This window comes from Dromiciops gliroides, chromosome 3 (genome assembly GCF_019393635.1).
Source record: "Dromiciops gliroides isolate mDroGli1 chromosome 3, mDroGli1.pri, whole genome shotgun sequence".
Taxonomy (NCBI): Eukaryota; Metazoa; Chordata; class Mammalia; order Microbiotheria; family Microbiotheriidae; genus Dromiciops; species Dromiciops gliroides.
The window spans coordinates 658,019,179-658,041,678 of NC_057863.1; the positions used below are offsets into that span (position 1 = coordinate 658,019,179).

At 48.7% G+C, this 22,500-nt stretch overlaps 1 pseudogene; it reads right to left on the reverse strand.

Moving 5' to 3' along the window:
- LOC122748360 overlaps positions 1-22,500 on the reverse strand; it is an 85,913-nt pseudogene that overhangs the window by 19,156 nt on the left and 44,257 nt on the right.

Consider the following 22,500-nt stretch of genomic DNA (forward strand, 5'->3'; position numbering starts at 1 on the left):
TTTTCACTTTATTTTTTATTTTTTTTTTAAATCACAAAAGAGAGGGAAGGGCATACAAAGAACAGGGAGGGGATTTAGGAACAGGGGGGCATCAGTAAGATATGCAGCACCCATCCTATCTTCCATATCCATGTACCAGGCTCTTGCTCTCCAACACCCATTCCTGAGATGGGAGGCAGAGCTGCCTCCCCTGGGAGAGCTCAAGGATTCCTTGAGGGGTTTGGGTCTTTAGGATTCTTGGGGTCCCCCTGCATTCCCATAACAACCCAGGTCTACAGACCTTATTAAGGACTCATCTTGGGGCAGCTAGGTGGCGCAGTGGATAAAGCACCAGCCCTGGAGTCAGGAGTACCTGAGTTCAAATCCGGCCTCAGACACTTAACACTTATTAGCTGTGTGACCCTGGGCAAGTCACTTAACCCCGATTGCCTAACTAAAAAAAAAACAAAAAACCTCATCTTGGCCCAGGCTCTATGGTGGTCACAGCCAGAGGATACAAGGACAGAGTAACTCCTGCCCTCCGGGGGCTTACAGTCTCCTGGAATGCTGTTCCCTTGTACACAAATACATCAGTGGAGTCTCATCTGAGGAGGGGGATCACTAACAGCTGGGCTGGAGAGGGGGGCAGGAAAGGCTTCTTGTAGGAGGAGGCTCCTAGACAGCCTGGGAGGGATCTGTGCCTTGGTAGAAGACGGGGAGAGCAGGGAGAGCATATGGGGGGGGGCACAGCCTGGGCAAAGGACCAGAGGGGGGGAACAGGAGAAGAATGGAGCATGGCAGGAGGCCATGAGGGGCCCCTGACTGGACACCCGGCCCCTGCCTCCCTCTTCTCTCTGCTGGGGATCCTCCAGTGACTCACCAGATGTCGTGTTCCCAGGTTCAGGGTTTGAAGGGAAGGTCCCTGGGGATGAGGAAGGGGCAGAGTTAGGGGCTGGGCAGGGGAGCCCAGAGAGGCCTGGAGGGAGCCCCAGCTCTGCCCAGACTGCTGGGTGTGGGAGGGTGGGAAGACCCTCCCTCCCCTGGGCCTCTCATTTCCATCTGTTAAATGGGAACCTGAGCTCAGTGACCTGTCCTGGACTGTCCAGTTGTGAAGTTTGATGATTCCATGACTTCTGGGACCCCTCCCCTAGGTCCTGCCTGAGCTATTGGTGCAGGGGAAAGACACAGGGAGAAGAAGGGAGGCTTCCTCCCTGGTAGGGGGCTGGGAGCCCAGTCCCTGCTCCTTGTCAGAGAATCTCTCTCCATAGGACAGGGGGAGGGGGGCATACTCAGGAGCCATCTCTGCACTTTGGGACAGTAATTAGCTCCATGCTGGCTCTCATCATGGCCCCTGGGCTGGCCCTTGGGCAGGTGTGGCAAGGAGAGGAAGAGGCTTGGTGGTGATTCCTGCTTCCCTTCCATTGTGGTGTCCTAAACCTTGCTGTAGAGAGACCCCTGTGAATACAGAGAGGAGACACCCCTTCCCCTCCTTGTGCCTAGGCCTGAGCTGGGGAAGACACAGAGCAGCAGCAGGTCCACCCTCCAGCCCCTCTCCTGGCTTTGAGAGGGGCAGTACTGGGAAGGGGGATGCCCCACTAGTCCCGAGGCCCCCTCCCCAGGGAGCCCCCAGTTCTATCTTGTCTCCTGAGATTCAAGCTGAGCCTCCTGCCTCCTCTTTGAACTGAGGCAACTGGTGGTGCAGAGACCATATCCCTGGGTCTGGAGTCAGAAAGACCTGAGTTCAAATCCATCCTCAGACACTTCCCAGATCTATGATCCTGGTCAAGTCACTTCCTCTCTGTTGGCCTCAGTTTCCTCAAATGTCAAATGGGCATCATAAAGTCCCCTCCCTGGCAGTTGTTGTGAGGATCAAATGAGATAATAAGTGCCAAGTGCTTTGCACATAGTAGGTGCTATATAAATGCTGATTCCCTTCCCCCACCTCCAGCCCCAGAGGGAGAACAGAGGCAGAGACAGGGGAGAGGACAGGCAGGGGAGGGCCAGAGGGATGCTTGGGGCCAGGCTGGGCTGGGCTGGGGAGGAGCTTAGGGGCTGCTGGGACCCTGAGCCAGCCCTGCATGAGGGACCTGGGGCTGGGTGGTCCTCACCTGTCACCACCAGCTGCAGGGGGTCACTGAGCTCTGACCAGAGGGTTGAGTGTCTGTATGCACAGTAGTAGGTCCCTGCATTAAAAGGTGTCATAGATGGGATGGTAAACTCGACCTCAATTTCATCTGATTTCACCTCCATGATCGTGTTTGTTCCATATTCTTCTTTTTTACCAGAAGGTACAAATTAGCCCCCTGTTCACCCCTGCACCTGAGGGTCACACTTCTCCCTTGTGGGCACCAAAGGGCCATTGTCTGCCCTGAGGGAGGGTCTGGGGGATGTGTCTGGAAGGGAAGGAGAGCTGTCAGTGCCAGGGGATCCCCCTTCTGTGAGCCCCTCCCTTTAATCCCTGTCAGTCCAGCCCTGACCTCCCCCCTCCCTCTCCTGGGGGCAGCTCTCTGCTCTGGGCAGGGGGGAGTGTGGGGGAAGCGGGCCCAGACACAGCCCTGGGAAATAGGACCCTGATTACTCACAGCTCCCCATCTCCTCCCCACCCAGCACCCCCAGGGGAAGGAGACCGGGGGCCAGGAGCCTGGGCTTAGGGCTAGTGTGAATGACTGGGGCTGACCCCAGAAGACCCCTCTGAGAGTTGCAGCTTCTCTCCCTCCCTGCCTTCCCTGCTGGGTGACCTCAGACTTGTCATTGCCCTGCTCTGGAGGAGTTTCTTCCTCAAGAAAATGGAGGTGGGGGTGGGTGGGCCTGGATGGTACAGTATGGGGGCTTCTTAGGGCTCACTGAGGTAGAGCAGGACAGAGAGGGTGGGGTTCCTGGTGGTGGGAGAGGGGCCTGATGTCTGAGCAGGACAGAGAGAGAGGCACCGGATGTGACCAGGGTGGGCTCTGCACTGAGCTTCGCAAAGTCTGAGGAGGTTCACTTCTTTCTCTCTGTGGTTGCTGCTTCATTGTTTGTCCCAAGAAGTATGTGTGTGTGTGTGTGTGTCTAAGGGGAAGATTGGAGAGGTATCTAGTGTCTGAACAAGTGAACAATTCTTGCTTTCTTGGTGATAAATCAGTCCCCACAATCCAGGAGAGATCCCTAGGTATGTGTCAGCCTCACAGCCCCTGCCCTAACTTGGAACCCCCCATAGGGGCCTAGAAGTTTGACTCTGGTCTCCAGACCAGACCCTGCCCCAAGCCTGGACCCTGCCACCAGCCCTGCCTCTTCCCAAAGGCTCAATTCCTAACCAAGCAGACAGGAATTCCTCTGTCCTGGCAGTGACAGGGTTAAGGCCTAACCACAGAGGAAGAGGCTGGGGGGGGGGGGCTTCCTGGGGAGCTGCTGCCTTAGGGCCCAGGGTGGTCTCTTCTGCAGTTTCCCAAGTAGCCTTGCCAGCCCCAGCCCCTCCTCAGTCCTGCCTAGGCCTCTGCCTTCTGTAGAAGAGGGTCTGGAACCCTCTCACCTTGTCCTCAGACTGGCAGCTCAGGTCCCTAGGACAGGGTTCCTGCTTCTCCAATCCTATAGTTCAGGAGCCCCCACCCAGGGTGTTCCCACAACATCAGCCAGTGGCTGTCTCCCTAATACCACATGTAAAAGTGAAAAGGGATTTTCATTCTATTTTGAAGAATTGATCACTCTCTCATAGGTACATACTCTCATTAGCCCTGTAACTTCACCCACATGGCAGAGAACCTCAAGGTCAAGCTCTTGTTTTGTCATTGCCTTCCCCTTTGACTTAGGAAGCTTGTGGTCATTTGAGTCTCCCTTCTATTTATTTAGTTTTTAATCTCCAGGGTTGACCACAAGGTGGCACCATAGTACAAAGAGCCCCAGGCTTGGAGTCAATGACTTCCTGAGTTCAAATCTAGCCTCAGACACTTAGTAGCTGTGTGACCCTGGGCAAGTCACTGCACCCGGATTCCTCCAGATTCCTCATCTGTAAAATGAGGTGCAGGAGGAAATGGAAAGTGCTCCAATGTCTTTGACAGGAAAACCCCTCATGGGGTTTTGAAAAGTTGGACAGGATGAAAATGAGAGAAATGTGACAGACACTGTGCTAAGTGCTGGGGACTCCTGTATTGAACAGTTACCTAAGCCAAGGAAGAACACCTGCTATTCACTCACTCTGTGGTGATGTCTGAAAACAAATGGCCAAAATGTCACAGAGGCTATTGAACAGCTGTTGATTCTCAAAGTGCCAAAGAGCTCACACAGGTCATCCCAAGCACAGTGAACTCTGAGAAATAAAATAAAATGAAAACAACATAAAAGATAGGGCCAACAGCAGTCATAAGATATCAGCTTTCTTTATTATGTTGGAGGAGGGAAACTAGACAGACACATGGGCTGGGCATCCTCTGGAAGGGGATCTGCTCTAGTGAGGCCAAATCTCAGCCCATAAACTAGTGGCTTCCCAGTAACCAGCACGCCTGACAATGAGACAGGTTTGGTGCATAGCAGGGTTTCATGAGCCCAACATGAGTCATGCAGGGACCTCCTGGTGCTGGTGTGAAACATTTCTGGGATTTTACTGTGGCTAAGTTCATCCAGAGGGGGAGCAATGAGAGCAATAATTATTAATAATTTATGTCACAGAGGTTATGCAACAGCTGTTAATTTTCAGAGACAGAGCCACATCCCTTGTGGGAAAGAACATGACAGCTTTGGGCTAGACATGTAACCCAAGCTCTGAAGAATCCATTAATGAACTCATCTTATTTTAATGCTTTAGTAACGGGGGTATTTCCTAGGGAAGTGTAACAGGATCAGCCAGGTTTCACTTGGGCTCAGACAAGTACAGGGCAGGCCTGTCCACCCCCAGGCACATCCTTCTCCCAGGGCCACCATGGACAGCTCCTTAGGAGAGGTGATGGCTCACAGCCACAGGCTTCCCTCTCCTCTCCATTTCCCAAGAGGAGAGGTCCACTGTACTGAGTTCTGGTCTGCCTTATGGACAGAGAGAGGTGAGAATATCTGCTCAGATGGCTGAGAGTAGGTGATTGTTCTACTGTACAGGCTGTCACAAAGCTGGCTCCTCTGACAAGAGTCAGTCCTCCTGAGTTCCCTCCTGACACCACTGTTCACCAGCCTCTTCATTAGGAATCAGTCAGAAACTGTCAGCTCTGTCCTCATTTCCTCTGATGTCCTATGTAGGGAAGGACTTTTTTCTTGCTGAGACCAACTCCCTACATGTGCCTTAGATCACACCCCCTTCCATCTCCTCCAGACAATTTCCCCCCAATCATTCCCTCCCTCCAGGAATTCATCCCTTTATATCTCCTGGTTCCTTCCCTCTTGCCTACAAACATGTCCCACTCTTTCTCAGTCCTGACAAAAATCCAAACCTTCCCCCCTCCAGCTGTCTTCCTTTCATATTTAAACTTCTGCAAAAGGTCCTTTCTGCTTGTGGCTTCCTCCTAATCTCCACCTCCCATCTCTGTGGCTCCTGACATTAGCACTCCATTGAAACTGTCTTCTCCAATGCTGTCAGTTATTTCTTATTTGCTCAATGGAATCTCTTTTCTTGATTCTCACACCCTTCTTGACCTCTCTCTCTTGCATTGGACCCTGTTGGCCAACCTTGCCCCTGCATTGTCTTTCCTCACTGGGTTTCTGTGATACTGTTGTCTTTTGCTTCTCCTTCCATCTACCTCCCCATTACTTCTTTTTAAAAAAAAATTGTAGTTGTGGGTTTTTTTTTTGTGGGACAATGAGGTTTAAGTGACTTGCCCAGGGTCACACAGCTAGTAAGTGTCAAGTGTCTGAGGCCAGATTTGAACTCAGGTCCTCCTGACTTCAGAGCCAGTGTTCTATCCACTGTGACACCTAGCTGCCCCACCGCCCCCCCCATTACTTCATTATCATTTTATTCAGGATCTCCGTCCATATCATGCTCTTGAACAGTAGTTTCTGCCCAAGGCTCTGTCTTTGGGGGTTTCTTCTCTCTCCAAACTCTCAGTGCCCTCATCAACTTTCTGTGTTCTTTGACCATCTTGATGTACATGACTCTTAGGTCTATATATCTGTCCTCAGTCTCTTTCCTGAACCCCAGCCCTCCATCCCCAGCTCCCTGTTAGACATTTCTATCTGCATGTCCATAGACATGTCAAACTCAACATGGAAAAACAGGACTCATTTTCTCACCCCCAAAGGGCCTCATTTCTGTGGAAGGCACCACCATCCTCCCAGTCACCCAGGTGCAACACCTCAGGGTCTTTCTCCACTTCTCACACCCCTCTCCCTTCCTGTCCAGTCATTGGCCTAGTTCATTTTCAGTTCTCATTCATTCCATCTCTCTCATCCATCCCCATGCTTGCATTCAGGGCAGTCACTATTCCCAATTATTTCAGGTCCTAATCACTTCTCACCTGAATGATTACAAAAACTTCCTAATTGGTCTCCCTGCCTCAGCTACATTCCCTCTCCAATCCCTTCTCTACACAGCCTCTAAAGTGGCATTCCCATAGCCCAGCTCGGACTAGGGCATATTTTGTAGGTAAATTCTGTAAAAAAATTACAGGCTTAAAATTTAATTTAATTATCCAATTCAATTTTATTTTGTTTTCAGTTTCATATTCTCCTCCTCCCTGCTCTTCTTCAAGCCCTACCCAAGTAGAAAGCAAGAAAAGCAAAGCCCAAGACAGATATGTACAGTCATGCTAAACACCCCCATATTTGCCATGTCCAAGAAAGAAGCAAGACAAGGAGCTTACAACCTAATTGTACAAAAAACATGCAAACAAAATGATACCAAACAACCTATATAGAGCATAAATAGGAAACCATCAACCTTGGGATTTCACCCGAATTAAGAAGGGCTGGAGAAAGTGTCCCATCAAAGATGGACTCTTAGTTGGGACTTAAAGGAAACCTGTGAACAAGAGGGGAAGAAGAGAGATGAGGAAGAAGAGCATTCTGGGCATGGGAAGACAGCCAGAGAAAATGAAGAAAGATGGAGGGTCTTGTTTGTGGAACAACCAGGAGGTCAGTGTCACTGAGTGGAAAAGTATGTGGGCAGAGAACATTGTACACAGTAACAGCAACATGGTGTGATGATCAACTGTGATAGACTTGGCTCTTCTTAGCAGTGCAATGATGCAAGACAATTCCAAAGAACTCCTGATAGAAAATGTTCTCAACATCCAGAAAAAAGAACTGTGGATTCTGAATGCAGATTGAACCCTACTTTATGGCTGTTGCTACTTTATGATTGTTGTTTTTTTCTTTTTTGAGGGTTTTCCTTGTGTTCTGACTCTTCTTTCACAATATGACTACTGCAGAAACATGTTTAATGTGATTGTACATATATAACCTCCATCAGATTGGGAGGGAGGAGGGAAGAGAGGGTGACAGAAAAATTTGGAACTAAAAAATACTATGAAAACAAATGTTCAAAATTATTTATATAACTGGAAAATAATGAGATACTTTTATTTAAAAAAAGGAAAATTCTGTGGGGAGGGGGAGAAAGGTGGAAGAAGACTGGAAAAGTCGGCAGGACTGGGTTAGGAAGGGCTTTAAGTGCCAAACAGAGGGTTTTGTGTTTGATCCTGGAGGCAATAGGGAGCCATTGGAGATAACTGAGGAGGAAGGTGATATGATCAGGCCTGTGCTTCTATAAAATCCCTTTGGGGCAGCTAGGTAGCACAGTGGATAGAGCACTGACCCTGGATTCAGGAGGACCTGAGTTCAAATCTGACCTCAGACACTTGATACTTACTAGCTGTGTGACCCTGGGCAAGTCACTTAACCCCAATTGCCTCACGAAAAAAGAAAAAAAAAAGAAAATCCCTTTGGTGGTTGAATAGAAGACAGATTGGAGGGGGAGAGACTTGATTCAGAGAGACTCACCAGGAGGCTATTTCAATATTTATCCCCATTTTTCAGTTGAGAGGGTGGAGGCAGGGAGAGGTGAAGGGACTTTCCCAGGATCAGAGAGCTAATAAATGTCTGAGGCTGGATATGAACTCAAGTCTTCCTGACTCCAGGCCCATGTGTTTGGCCCAGGGGAGCTGTTACTATCAGTTTAGGACAATTTACACTATTGAGATGAATGAAAAGCCCAAGAGAAAGAGTTTCTGGGTCATTAATAATCAATTTATTAATTATGGCAAGCAAATAATCAATAAATTGAGGTCAGTGCTTCTCTTGGAAACCAAAGATAGAACATAGACATCATCTAGTGCTTAAATAACCTTGGTATGATGGGTATTCCCTGCCGGAAGAAATCAAGTCTGATGCATCAACAATGAGAGAATGAATATCATAATGAGAGATGGGTTCATTCTAATGAGGGGCTAAGGGATGTGCCTCTGATCATGTCACTCCTAGACAAAGAGACTCATCTCAAGCCAGATCACTCCTGCCACAGGCAGTCTAGACAAAAGGATTTATTTCCACCCAGACCACTGAGGTTGAACACAGTGGGCCAGAATTCACCTAGATGAGATTCTTTTCCCTTTAATTAGAAATAAACTCTCCCAGTTGGGTGGGGTTCTGCCTAAGACTGAGGAGACTGTCTCATAGTCAGGCCTGTCTTTCACAAGGACTGGGCTTTGAACAAGAGAAGAGAAAGGGAAATAAAGCTGGATTCCCCCAATATTAATCACTGGTTATTAGCAGTCACTCCTCTTACCTTATACAGAAAGACCAAGCACAGGATATGCACCATCACAGGAAAGGAACCCAGGCAAGCATGCCGTCATGACACTGATGTACGATACTGATGAGCTGCCCCAGGCAGCCACATTTTGACATCATTTTCTATAATCCCCCATGACTGACAGTATCAAAGGCTTGGACAGGTCTATGAATATTGTTTAAAGACCTCTGTTCTGCTGCTGGTGTTTCTCCTGGAGGTGTCAGGCAGCAAACACCGTATCAACCATTCCTCAACCCAGAAAGTGTGAGGGCCATTGTAGCCCCAAAGGCTGGTGACAGCTTGGACACCTGACCCTCTTAGCAGAGAGTCATCAGCACAGGGCATGGTCAGTGCTTCTCCTGTTCCATGCTATCTAATCCCCTGCCCCTGCTGAAAGACTTAATTAGAAAGAGGACACTGTCTTTCAAGACCTACTTGGAAGAAAACAACCTGGAATGGTGATTCAAGGGAAAAAAAAGAAAAGCATAGCAACTAAATCAAAGGAGCTAGAATCCAAGAAGATGGACATCAATTGGGGAATGGTTGTAAATGGTGTGAACTGCATGTAAATGCTATGGGAATTTATTGTCATCAGAAATGAGAAAAGAGTGATTTCAGAGAAGTGGGTAGTATGAAAGGAGGTAAGGAGAAGTGAGCAAAACCAGAGGAACAATTTATGCAAGGGCAATAACATTTGAAACCAAACATCTCTGGAAGATTTAGCAGCTGTGGTCAGCATCATCATTAGATCAGCCATGTGCCCAGAGGGCTGATGATGCAATATGGAGCACATTTCTTGCCAGAGGGGCAGGCAAACATTGTAGAAACATGTCTTTTGGGACATGGCCACTGGGTGTGTATTTGTTCACCTTGTCTTTGCTTATTTATTCAAAGAGGTTCTTCCCCCACTACCCCATTTCTTATTCTTGTTTTTAATGGGAGAGTCAGGGCTGTTGGGGTTAAGTGACTTGCCCAGGGTCACACAGCTAGCAAGTGGTAAGTGCCTGAGGCCAGATCTGAACTCAGGTCCTCCTGAATCCAGGGCCAGTGCTCTATCCACTGAGCCACCTAGCTGCCCCAGGAATATATTTTTAAAGTAATAAACATTTTTCTTTATAATTTGGGGTTCTAATTTTTATCCCTTTCCCTCCCTTCCCTCCCTTCCTCCCTCCTCTCTGATGGGGCAAACGTTCAGATATGGGTTATCCGTGGTAATATATTAAGGACTTCTTAGGAGAGAAGAGAAAGAAAGTCAAAGGGAAGCTCAGAGAAACAGGGCCATTAGAAGGTAGAGTGTGCAAGTGATGACATCCTTAAACAACAAAAAAAGTAAGCTCTGTGGAAGGGAGGCTCATGATTCCCCATACATTCCTCTTTGGTCAAGTAAACCCATTAAGAATTTATTAGGTGGGGCAGCTAGGTGGCGCAGTGGATAAAGCACCGGCCCTGAATTCAGGAGTACTTGAGTTCAAATCCGGCCTCAGACACTTGACACTTACTAGCTGTGTGACCCTGGGCAAGTCACTTAACCCCCATTGCCCCACCAAAAAAAATTATTAGGTGGGGGCAGCTAGGTGGCATAGTGGATAGAGCACTGGCCCTGGAGTCAGGAGGACCTGAGTTCAAATCCAGCCTTGGACACTTAATACTTACTAGCTGTGTGACCCTAGGCAAGTCACTTAACCCCAATTGTCTCACACACACACAAAACAAACAAACAAACAAGCAAAAAAAAAGAATTTATGGAGATACTCCTTTTTCAGATGAAAATATATACTTATATACACATACACATATAAGTATGCATATAACACTAAAATTCAATAATCAGCTCTTTTTTCAGATAATAAACATTTTTATTTAAAGTTTTGAGTTCCCAATTCTATCTGTCCTTCCCTTCCTCCCCACTCCTTCCCGAAGAAGTAATTAAGCAGATATTGGTTATACATGTTGTAAGGGGCTAAAATTCTAGCTATACTATCTAAAATCTAATGAGTGGTCACCAATAAATTATAAGCTTTAGCTAGAGTATTTAAGTGTTTAAGTATTTATTAAAGAGCATTAGGATCAGAGAGAAAGGTAAAAATCTAACTATTTCTAAGAGACCCCATCATCCGACCCACCATGGCGAGGTCAGGAACCAAAAGAGCGAGCAAGCCCGTCCACTAGCATCCACTTCCTACTCTATGTCCTCCTCCCAGAAATGGAGGCTCCTCAAGTTGATTGGCTGGTAGCCTTGATAAACAGTACCCACGAGCAAACATCACTTCCTGATGCCAGAAAAAATCCACACGGCCTTGCCCTCAGAGGGCTTCTTCTCATGGTGGAGCTTTCCTACAGTAAGTCTCCAGCAGGTGGCATCATTCCAACTGTTACAGTCCCCCCTTTGTTTCTTCAAGAAACGGGGTGTTTCCTTGATGAAACAGTCAAAAATAACAGAGTATAATAACCTATGCTGACTAGCAATATGTTAATAACAATATAGAAAAGGGAGAGAGGAAAGTTTTGTCCAGAGGGGCAGTCCCTCATGAACTGGCACTTTGACATTGGCCTGCAAAGGGAGGGCCTCTGCAGAGAGTACATGTTACAGATGGTTTATATAATAACAGAAGGAAAAAAAAAAAGAAAAACAACAAAACAAAACCGTTCATTTAAAGTCTCTGAAAGTCTTTTCTCAGATGTCCTCTGGGTGTAGTCATGGAATGGAAGTCTTTTCAGGGGTTGATGTGTGGATGCTGGTAATCAGCCAGGAAAATTTCCTACAAAATTGAGCTTAACACAACTTTAAAATAGCTTTGTCAATAATCAAATCAAATGGGGCAGCTAGGTGGTGCATTGGATAGAGCATTGGTCTTGGATTCAGGAGGACCTGAGTTCAAATCTGGCCTCATACACTTGACACTTACTAGCTGTGTGACCCTGGGAAAGTCACTTAACCCTCATTGTCCCACAAAAAAAAATAATCAAATCAAACAATGAAAGTTCTCAAAAACATGTCTAAGGGAATTCAGAATCTTAGTTGTTATACATGAAACATATAATAAAGCAAAAATTGAAACATTCTTTAAAACTTAATATTATTGGGGCAGCTAGGTGGTGCAGTGGATAGAGCACCGGCCCTGGAATCAGGAGTACCTGAGTTCAAATCTGGCCTCAGACACTTAACACTTACTAGCTGTGTGACCCTGGGCAAGTCATTTAACGCCCATTGCCTCACTTAAAAAAAACAACAACTTAATATTATTATAATCTCCCCTTGTGGAGGGTAAATTGAGAAGATAACTGCTGCGATATTAATTTTTAAAATAATTTTTATCTTTGTTTCATCACTTTTTGCATCATCTGCCTAATTATCCTCATGCCATTATGAGAAATTTAAAAATCTAATACAATTAGTAACAGATGTCAAGGCCAAATCCAACACTGTATTTATCATGACAGCTGAGATAATTATGGGGGTTACCATAAAAGAACAGAAAAATGATGGGATATGAGCATTCCCACACTTGAGCAATATATACTGCAGTATGCCAGGCTTAAAATAGGTGGATGGAATATATGTCCATTCCACCGAACATATTGGAGGAAACTGAGTCAGACTTAATCAGATGCATGGGATTGAGATGTCCATGGCATCAGGCATATAGGAGGGGGCATAGAAGCCAGGTGTAAAATGAGATGGGTGGGATGAAAACTTCTAGCCATTTGTACAATATTGTGGGGGAAAAAATTAAACCAAGAGAAACCAACCTCAGCATTTGTCAAAAGCCGTTCCCTTGGCTATACCTTGACTTCATGCGTGTCTCCCCTCATGTGACAGTTCGATGTCTGCTCTTGCATGTATTCCTCTTGTGATCAGATGGCATCTTGGCCGACTGGCATCTGATAACTCAGAATGAAGGCAATTAATGTCTTAAATGATAAGTTCCCATAATCCAGTTCTCATATGGATTTAAAAATTGAGGATAATAAATGATCACAAAAAATGTGAATGTACCTTGACTTAGAATAAAATATACAATTATGCAATAATTTCAAATAATGCCCTTTTTAAACTAAATATACAATTAGTTTTGTGAAAAAATTGGAACATATTTAAATACAAGTTAAAGCACAACACAATCTCAAAGAAAACTTTTTTTTGGAAAGAAGAAAACTTTTACAAATGTTCCCCTCTTTTTTTTGAATATGCTTATCAAAAATAATACTTCTAGAATCAATTTACACTTGCCATGGAAACTAATTTGCCAGGGAAATGCTTTATAGAGTTCGATCAAATAATCAGTTGAGAGAAAAAAATAACAAAAACAAACAACTCAGAATATGGGAGCACAATACTCCTAGAATTAATAGTGTATTATGAAATCGAAACCATCTTTCATTGTTTCAAAATAGAGATAAACAAATACAACAAAATACACATGGAAGAATGAAAGACAATGAAATTCAAACTAGGGACATCTAAATGAATATGAACTTAATATTAATAAGAGAATTATAAAATATAAACTTGATCACATGACTATAAAAAGCTTTTACAAATATTCTCTTAAAAAAAAAGCTAAGTATAAAACACAGTCTCAAAAGCAGGAAAATCTCTATGAAAATAGACCCATACCATTAATTTCAAAATGTAGATGTAATAGCATAGAAATCCTATGTAACCTCTGAACTGACACTATTTCTCTGAGTGAATTTAGAACACTTTTGATTGAGATATCTAAAATCCCCAGTACTCATATTAATACCTTGCTGCTTCTACATTTCTGTAAAATATGTCTTCTTGAAATATGATGATGATTGTAATTTTTAGTCAGCTTGTTTGTCTTCTTTAACCCCTCTATATTGTCTGTCAGTCCTTTCATAATACAAGTGATTTATAAGGTTACTAATAAAAGACAAAAGCAGATTAGCAAAATTATGAACAAAAAGAGCATATCTGGCATTTAAAACATTTTCCAAGGTTGGTTTCAGAGACCCATTGCAGGTCAAGTCAGAATTGCAGCCAGGCTGGGGAAGGGCTGAGGCTGGCAACTGAGTAGAAGCTACAAATTTAAGTAGAGAAAGCTGTGCGTGTGCATTAGATCTCTGGACTTCCCTGGCAGGAGGATTAAGGGGCTGGGCCAAGGGAGTGGTAGGAGGTGTGGCCAGAGGAGGGGGGGAAGGGTGGGGTCTGGAGATGAGGGGAGGGACCAGGGAAATTTGAATCAGACTTAGTTTTGAACTCAGGACTGGTTTCCCCTTCCCCCACTGCTAGGTAATTAAAGGCTTCTAGAGGCTGAGTAGAGAGAGCCCTGTGGACACAAAAAGGAGAGTCCCCTTCCCCTCCCTGTGCCTAGGCCTGGGCTGGGGAGGACACAGAGCAGCAGTTGGTCCACCCTCCAGCCACTCTCCTGGCTTTGGGATGGTCAGGGCTGGGAGGAGAGATGCCACACAAGTCCTAAGCTCACTCCCCAGGGAACCCTAGTTGAGCCTCCCCCCAGCTCTATCTGATACCCAAGCTGAGCCTCTTACCTCCTCTTTGAACTGAGGCAGCTGGTGGTGTAGAGACCATATCCCCGGATCTGGAGTCAGAAAGACCTGAGTTCAAATCCATGCTCAGACACTTCCCAGATCTATGATCCTGGTCAAGTCACTTCCTCTTTGTTGACCTCAGTTTCCTGAATTGTAAAATGGAGATCATAAAGTCCCCTCCCTGGCAGTTGTTGTGAGGATCAAATGAGATAATAAGTGTCAAGGGCTGGGCATATATGCTATATAGATGCTGATTTCCTTCCCCCACCTCCAGCCCCACAGGGAGAGCAGAGGCAGAGACAGAGACAGGGGAGAGGTCAGGCAGGGCAGGGTCAGAGGGATGCTTGGGGCCAGGCTGGGCTGGGGAGGAGCTTAGGGGATGCTGGGACCCTGAGCCAGCCCTGCCTGAGGGGCCTGGGGCTGGGTGGTCCTCACCTGTCACCACCAGCTGCAGGGGGTCACTGAGCTCTGACCAGAGGGATGAGTGTCTGCATGTGCAGTGGTAGGTCCCTGCATTATATGGTGTCACAGGTGGGATGGGAAACACCCTCAATTCCATCTGATTTCACCTCCATAATTGTTTTTCTTTAAGATCCTTCCTTTTTCTCCAGATGATACTCAATAATTTCCCATTCTGCCTGGCACCTGAGGGTCATACTTATCCCCCAGGCACCGAAGAGCCATTTTCTGACCTAAGGAAGGGTCTGGGGAAGTGTGTATGGAAGGGAAGGAGAGCTGTCACTACCAGGGGATCCCCCTTCTGTGAGCCCCTCCCCCATCCTGGGCCCCTCCCTTTAATTCCTATCAGTCCAGCCCTGACTTTCCTCCTCCCTCTCCTGGGGGCAGCTCTCTGCTCTGGGCAGGGGGAGTGTGGGGGAAGGACTCACCTGCCTGTGCCCTTGTCCTGGGGCCCAGCCCCAACCCCTGGGAAATAGGACCCTGATTACTCACAGCTCCCCACCTCCTCCCCACCCAGCATCCCCAGAGGAAGGAGACAGGGGGCCCAGAGCCTGGGCTTAGGGCTGGTGTGAATGACAGGAGCTGGACCCAGAAGACCCCTCTAAGAGTTGAAGCTTCTCCCCCTACCTGTCAACCCTGCTGGGTGACCTCACACTTGTCATTGCTCTGCTCTGGAGGAGTGTCTTCCTCAAGAAAATAGAGGTGGGGGTGGGTGGGACTGGATGGCCCAGTATGAGGACTTCTTAGGGATCACCAAAGCACAGCAAGACAGAAAGGGTCTGGGTCATGGTGTGGGTAGAGGGGCCTGACATCTGCCAGGACACAGACTGAGGTACCAGGCCACACCCTTGTGACGAACCTTGAGGGAAAGGGAATGAAGACCCAGAGCCCCAGCCTAGGGGCAGGATGCAGAGGGGGCAGCCAGACACCAGTGGACCTGGGCTCCTGTCCTGATCCTGCCCCTTCTCACTGCACCTTCAGTTCCTGCTCTGTAAAATGGCAGAGTAGGAGCTGAGGCAGTGACTCTATGATTCCTTCTAGCCTTGAGTCTCTGTCTGGAAGGCCATGGCCCTCCCACTTCCTTGGACACCAAAGCAGAGCTGGGCAGAGAGTGTGGGCACTATTGTGGCCCCAAGGGCTGGTGACAGTGTGGACATACTACCCTCTTAAGAGAGAGTCATCAGCACAGGATGTGGTCAGGGCTGGTCCTGCTCCATGCTACCCAATCCCCTGCCCCTGCTGGGGAGAGGGGGAAACTCCTTCCTCTTTGTGGTTTGCACGTTATCCTTGGGAGAGGTTTGGGTTTCTTGGCAGGGGAGGCTGGAGAGCCCAGGGTGAGATTTGTGCCAGTCCTTGCCCTTCTCTGCACCTTGATTTCTCCTTCTGTACAATGGACAGGAGGTCAAAGCACCTTCCCTGTTCCAAGACCCTCTGATTCCCCCAAATCAACCAGCCAACAACTGTTTACTGAGCACGACTCTGTGCCAGGCACTGTGCTAAGCAAAAAGGACAGTCCCTGCCCACGATGAAGTGACTGTACAAAACTTGGCAAACTAAGTCACTGAGTCTTGTAATTCTTTTGGGAAGCCTCATGATCAATTTGATCAATTAAATCCATCCCTACTTCATCATCACTCTTTATGTCTAAATCCTGTATCCATTTTGACCTTATTTTAGTATGTGGTGTGACGTATTGTTTATACCTAGTTTCTGCCATACTGTTTTCCAGTTTTCCCAGCAGTTTTGGTCAAATAATGAGTTTTCATTCCCAAACCTTGGACCTTTAGGTTTATCATATACCAGATTACTCTAGTCATTGACTATTGTGTGAAAATAATTATTAATAATGGATTTCTTGGGGGGGCCCAGAAATCATTTTCTCAGTGTTTTCTCCCCCCACTCCAGAAAGTCCAGTTCCTGAGAAACCTCAGCAAATCCTATTTAAGACAGGCCCAAGGGAACAAAGGAAATGGAGATAGACTCATTTGTCCAGCTCAGTGCAGGACTGATAGGATTAAACATGGCCTAGATAATGAACTTTGCCTTCAGCAACTTGAGTGAGGGTCTTTTCTTTGATGTCATCTGTAGAGTTCATTAATGTGGACCACCTTCAAATCATGTCACCCAATGGAATTGAATGATGCTGTGTCCTTTGAAGTATTTGGGAGACTAGCCCACTTCTGCCTAAATTATTGGAGAACTAGGCTGGGGTTTATAAGATATGTATCACTACTTATAAATTAGAGACCATTACACCAGTTTGGGCAGCAAGCGTTTATAACTAATTTGACTGAGTCTCTGAATAGCTTCCCCACTAGTTATATACCCAGCATGGAGTCCCAGGAAGTGTGTGTTGGGGGGGAGTGGAGAGAGTGAGCCAAGGGTAAGAGAAGTGTGTAATAGCATTGGAGAGTAAGAGAGCCAAGAGTGGGACCCTCCTGTCTCCAGACTTTTTTAGGCAGATGACCACACACTGATCTAAGCTATACCCAGGTGTAGGTGTCTATGCAGGGATACGTTCTCTAACACAGGGCATCTTAAACTTTTCCCACTAGTGACCCCTTTTCACCAGAGAAAATTTTACACAACCAAGGGTATATAGGTTTATAAAATAGGTACTGACATATATTTTGGGACCCCAACATTCAGTTACACATCCACAGTCGAAGAAGTTTTGCTCTAGGAAAAAATGTCAATTTATTTACATTTCCAAAGGAAGGTTGACTGTGGTTGTCTCAGAAACCATAATGGGGCAAAGGTGTCCTTGTGTCCCTTAAGAAGCAGGGTCTACACATTCTGGGAGGAGTGTTAATATGAATATATGGATCACCTGGATTTGATGGAGGTACCTGACTATCCAAATGGATTTTATGAGACCCTGGATTAATAGGAACAAAATGCCCTTTGCTCAAAGACTTCAAAGTGAAACCGGACAAGCCCTATTTACTTTCCCCAAGAGAATAAACAAACTCAAATATCCCTTTGAAATTCCCATTCACTATCTTCTCCCCCAGGAAGAGAGACCTCCTTGTCTCTGATAATACCCCTCCTATTTAGCATCTGCTTTAAGTTAAGGTGTTAAACTGATTTGTATCATTTAGCTGATTTACATTTGTAATGGGTTGATCTGTATCATGCCAATGAAGTTATTCTGCTACCTGTGAGCCAAGAAACCTTGAAAACCCTTAGAAAGAAGGGGAGCTTTGAGCTTCCCTCTGGGGAGGGGAGAATCCACACCATCATGTGTTATATATTTCTTCTTGGGACAACATATTAAATCGATATTATATTTTTTTCTGTCTGTCTCTGATCTGGTTTGTCTTGTAGGAGATATCATGTTCTCTGATCTGGTTTTGGTAGGAGATAATATAAGATATAATTTCTCTGATCTGTTTATTAATCTTGTAGGAGAGATTAAGGATCATTTCTCTGATTTGTTTGTGGGAGAGAGGCAGATACAAAAGTTATATTTTAATATTCAACAGGAGAGAAGAGGAAAGCTTGGCAGCAGATAATGTGTGTGGGCCCTGCCATCTCAGGGAAAGGTTATTCTTGGGGTGTGGGAGAGGATGTGGGCAGAAGAAAGCTGGGGAGCCTGGAGCAGGTACGGGTGCACTGACGGGTCTCTGAAACCATGATGGCCAAAGGCTTGTGGAGGGAGGCCCAGGTGAAAAGCTCTTTTCCAGTGAGGCCTACAGGCACACGTGCATGCACAAATTCTCACAAACACATACAGAGACACAGCGACAGACACAGGTGCATACACATGCAGAGTAATGCCCACTAATGGAGGAACTGCCAGACCTACAGGTTTCTGTGAATCCTGAGATGCTTCTGTATTGGGCGTAGGGGGTGGGGGTGGGGATAATTTTTCCTCTTTCATTACTGACAGATATTGTCAATGATCATCCCTGCTGGGAGTGTGGGAAGGGCCTAAGGTGGGGAAGAGATCTTGAGGGGGGTGGGGGTCACATCAGTGTTGTGGGGAAGATCTGGAGGCCTGGGGAAAGGGTTGGCCATTATCAACTTGGGCCAGCAGTATGTCCCTGGAGCTGGGCAGAACCTGATGCCTCAATGAGTCTTTGGGATGCTGACAGTCAGTGAACCCCAGCTGTGTCTTCCCTCTGTCCTGGGATCCTGCATCTCCTCCTCACTGTCCCCTCTGGCTAGGCCAGGCTTCAGCCAGCAGGACCCCCAGGATGATGAGGACCAGCCCAGCCAGGCTGAGGCGAACCAGGTTGCCCACAGTGTAGTCCTGGGGAGCAGCATCTGGGAGGGGGAAAGACTGTCACAGCAGAGGGCCAAGACCTCCCTGCTCTCAGGCCCCCAACAGTGTAGGCTCAGATTCCTCTGCTCCCAGCCCCAGGCTCCTCAGACTCAGCCCAGCTCAGACCTTGGCCATGGGGTGGGGGGTTTTATCACTCCCTGGCTGGGAACCTGGGATGGGAGTGAGGGCTGGGACCCAGGGAGAGAACCCTGAGGGAAGGGCTGGGGCAGCCTTTCCCTCCCCCTCCCCTTTCCCCTCCCCCTCAATGCTTCCTCCCCAGGGCCCTAAGGCAGCCCTTGGTCTCTTTCCTGGGACTTCCCTTTGCCCTTCCTTCCCCCCTCCCTCTTGTTGTTCATCTCCTGCAATGTTGGCAACAGTTTGGTGGAGTGGAGAGAGCATGGAGCCTGAGGTGAGGAAAAGCTGAGTTCAGATGCCCCTCAGACACTTCCTCTCTGAGAGACCTTGGGCATGTCCCCCTCACTGTCTCAGTCTCAGTTGACTCCTCTGGAAAATGGGGCTAATGACAGCACCTGCCTCCCAGGGCTGTTGTGAGGATCCAAGGAGACTATAATTGTAAAGCATTTAAAGGGCTTCCTATGTGCTATTAATTAATATTAATTAATATTGGCACCAACAAGTGTTTCCAGGTTCCTGTTCATAAGGGTCCCTGCCCTCAGGGAGCTCCTAATCTACTTGGGAGGAGACCTGAAAATGGGCAGGTATGTCCAAGGTCTAAGGTCAGGCCCTGGTAGGAGGGAAGGAGGGCAGCAGGGGGAGGAAAATGTCCTCCCAGAAGGGGAGACTGAGAGAGTTTTGAAGGGAACCAAGAAATTCAGGGGTGAGGAACTGCAGGCGAGGGACAGAGCGGGTACAAAGGCCCGGAGGTGGGAGATGGAGGTGGTGGGTGAGGAAATGGGACTAGGGAGACCCCAGTGTGAGGAAAGGAGACAGAGCCTTGTAGACAGGGAAACTCTAGTCTCATTCAGTGATTCAGGTCTATAGACACGTTCCTCTTGGCTCAATCCTCTAGCCAGCCCATTCCCAGAGGATATAAATACAAAGCAAAGTTGGCCCCTGCCCCCCACCCCCGCCCCAAATGCTATTCCTTTGTACACAAATGCATCAGTGGGGTCTCATGTGAGGAGGGGGATCACTAACACCTGGGCTGGGGGGCAGGAAAGGCTTCTTGTAGGAGGAGGCTCCTAGACAGCCTGGGAGGGGTCTGTGCCTTGTTAGAAGAGGGGGAGAGCAGGGAGAGCATGTCAGGGAGGGGGCACAGCCTGGGCAAAGGCCCAGAGGGGGGAACAGGAGAAGAATGGGGTGCTGCAGGAGGCCATGAGGGGCCCCTGACTGGACACCCAGCCCCTGCCTCCCTCCTCTCTCTGCTGGGGATCCTCCAGTGACTCACCAGATGTCATGTTCCTGGGTTCAGGGCTTGGGGAGAAGGTCCCTGGGGATGAGGAAGGGGCAGAGTTAGGGGCTGGGCAGGGGAGCCCAGAGAGGCCTGGAGGGAGCCCCAGCTCTGCCCAGACTGCTGGGTGTGGGAGGGTGGGAAGACCCTCCTCTGGGCCTCTCTTTTCCATCTGTTAAATGGGCACCTGAGTTCACTGACCTGTCCTGGACTGTCCAGTTGTGAAGTTTGATGATTCCATGACTTCTGTGATTCCTCCCCTAGGTCTTGCCTGAGCTATTGGTGCAGGGGAAGGACACAGGGAGAAGAAGGGAGGCTGAGGGCTGGGAGGGAGGGGCCCTCTGAATCCTCAGGCCCCTTGTCCTGGCTCTGCCCAGGGCCTGACCTGCCCTCTCTGCCCTGGGGCCAGAGCCCTGAGGCTCTGCTGTGTCAGGGGGAGGCAGTGTTGGGCAGAGGAGGGAGGAGGGGGTGAGGGGGTCACTCTGGTGCTTCCAGCTGAGAGGAATTGGGGTGGGGGTATCTGGGAGGCCCCTACTTCATCCCTGGGGAAGCCAGGATGGGAGAAGCAGAGGCCCCTCCCCTCAGAGCCCCAGCTATGGCTGTGTGGGGGAGGGGTAAGAGGGCACAGGGGCTCGTGGGGAGGGGAGAGAAGGGAGAGGTCTTGGGGCTGCTCTGCCCATGTCTGTTCCCCCCTCCCAGCCCCCTCCTGACCAGGCCTGTTCTTCCTTCTTCCCCAGGTGGAGTTTCCCTGCCCCTGCCCCTTCCCTGCAGCCCCCCTCATGCCTTGGTTAGCTCTGAGAAAGAGGGGGCAGAGAGACCCCCACCCTGTCCTGAGGGTAACTGGTTACTCACTGGGTGGGGAGGACATCAGGGCTTGGGGATCCCCAGGGCTTTGGGGGAGCTGAGGACCCTTTGAGGTGCCTGGAAGAGGGAGAGGAGGAGGGTGAGGGGCTTGGTGGGATTTCCCCTCCCCCTCCCTGCTGGTCACACCTCAGGCCTGCTCTGGCCTCCCCCTCTGGCCTCCTCAAACCCCTTTCCTGGGACTGAGGAGACCTATTGTCTGTATGTGGGTCCAACAGAAGTGGGGAGGGGGCAGATGGTGAGGGTGTGTAGAGGGGCCAGGGGGGAGAGGCCTCACTGTCTGCACCCTCTGAGGATGACCCATTGCCCAGACTCTCCATCCCCTCCCTCTGAGCCTCCTCTTCCCCCAGCCCTCCTGGCCCCTGGGGTCCCCTGGGAAAATGCCCTGGGCAGGCAGGGTGGGGCCCCAGTGCCAGATGAGGAGGGATGAGAGGCCTGGGGTGGGCTGGGGCTCCCTCACCTGTGACCCTGAGGACCAGGGGCTCACTGGGCACTGACCACAAATAGGGGGAGCTACTGTGAAAGGTGTAGCATCGATAAGTCCCTCCATGGGCAGAGGTCACGGCAGAGATGTGGTAGGTGGCCTGGGACGCCTTGTTGAGGCCCTGGGCCAGGCCTTGGGTGATCTCTTCACCATCCTTGTACAGGGCATACATGTCATACCGTGGCTGTGACTGACACTGGAGGGTCACATTGTGTCCTGAGGCCACCTCGGGGCTGGGCAAGGCTGAGAGGGAGGGGGGTTTATACAGGCCTGGGGGAGGAGGAGAGTCTGAAGTTAGGGGTGTAACCCTCATCTTGAGGGCAGGGGGGGGGGCAGATGTGGCTTTTGGGAGGACTGGCCTGGGCCTGCCTGGATCCCTGCCTGAGGGTGGAGGTGGAGCTCATCTCTGCAGGAAAGGAAATCTCCCAGCTTTGGGGGGAGAAGAAGGACCTGGCACAGCTCTGGGAGAACCAGGGAACGTGGGCGGGTAAATGTGGAGAGAGAGAATGGGAGATGAGAGAGAAACAGAGAGAGACAGAGACAGAGACAGAGACAGAGACAGAGACAGAGACAGAGACAGAGAGAGAAGACAAATAGGGGTCAGTGCAGGGCTAAGAATGGAGGACAGGGAGGCTTCCTCCCTGGTAGGGGGCTGGGAGCCCAGTCCTTGCTCCTTGTCAGAGAATCTCTCCCCATAGGGCAGGGGGGCGGGGTATGCTCAGGAGCCATTTCTGCACTTTGGGGCAGTAATTAGCTCCCTAAAGTCCATCCTGGCTCTCATCATGGACCCTGGGCTGGTCCCTGGGCAGGTGTGGGAAGGAGAGGAAGAGGCTCGGTGG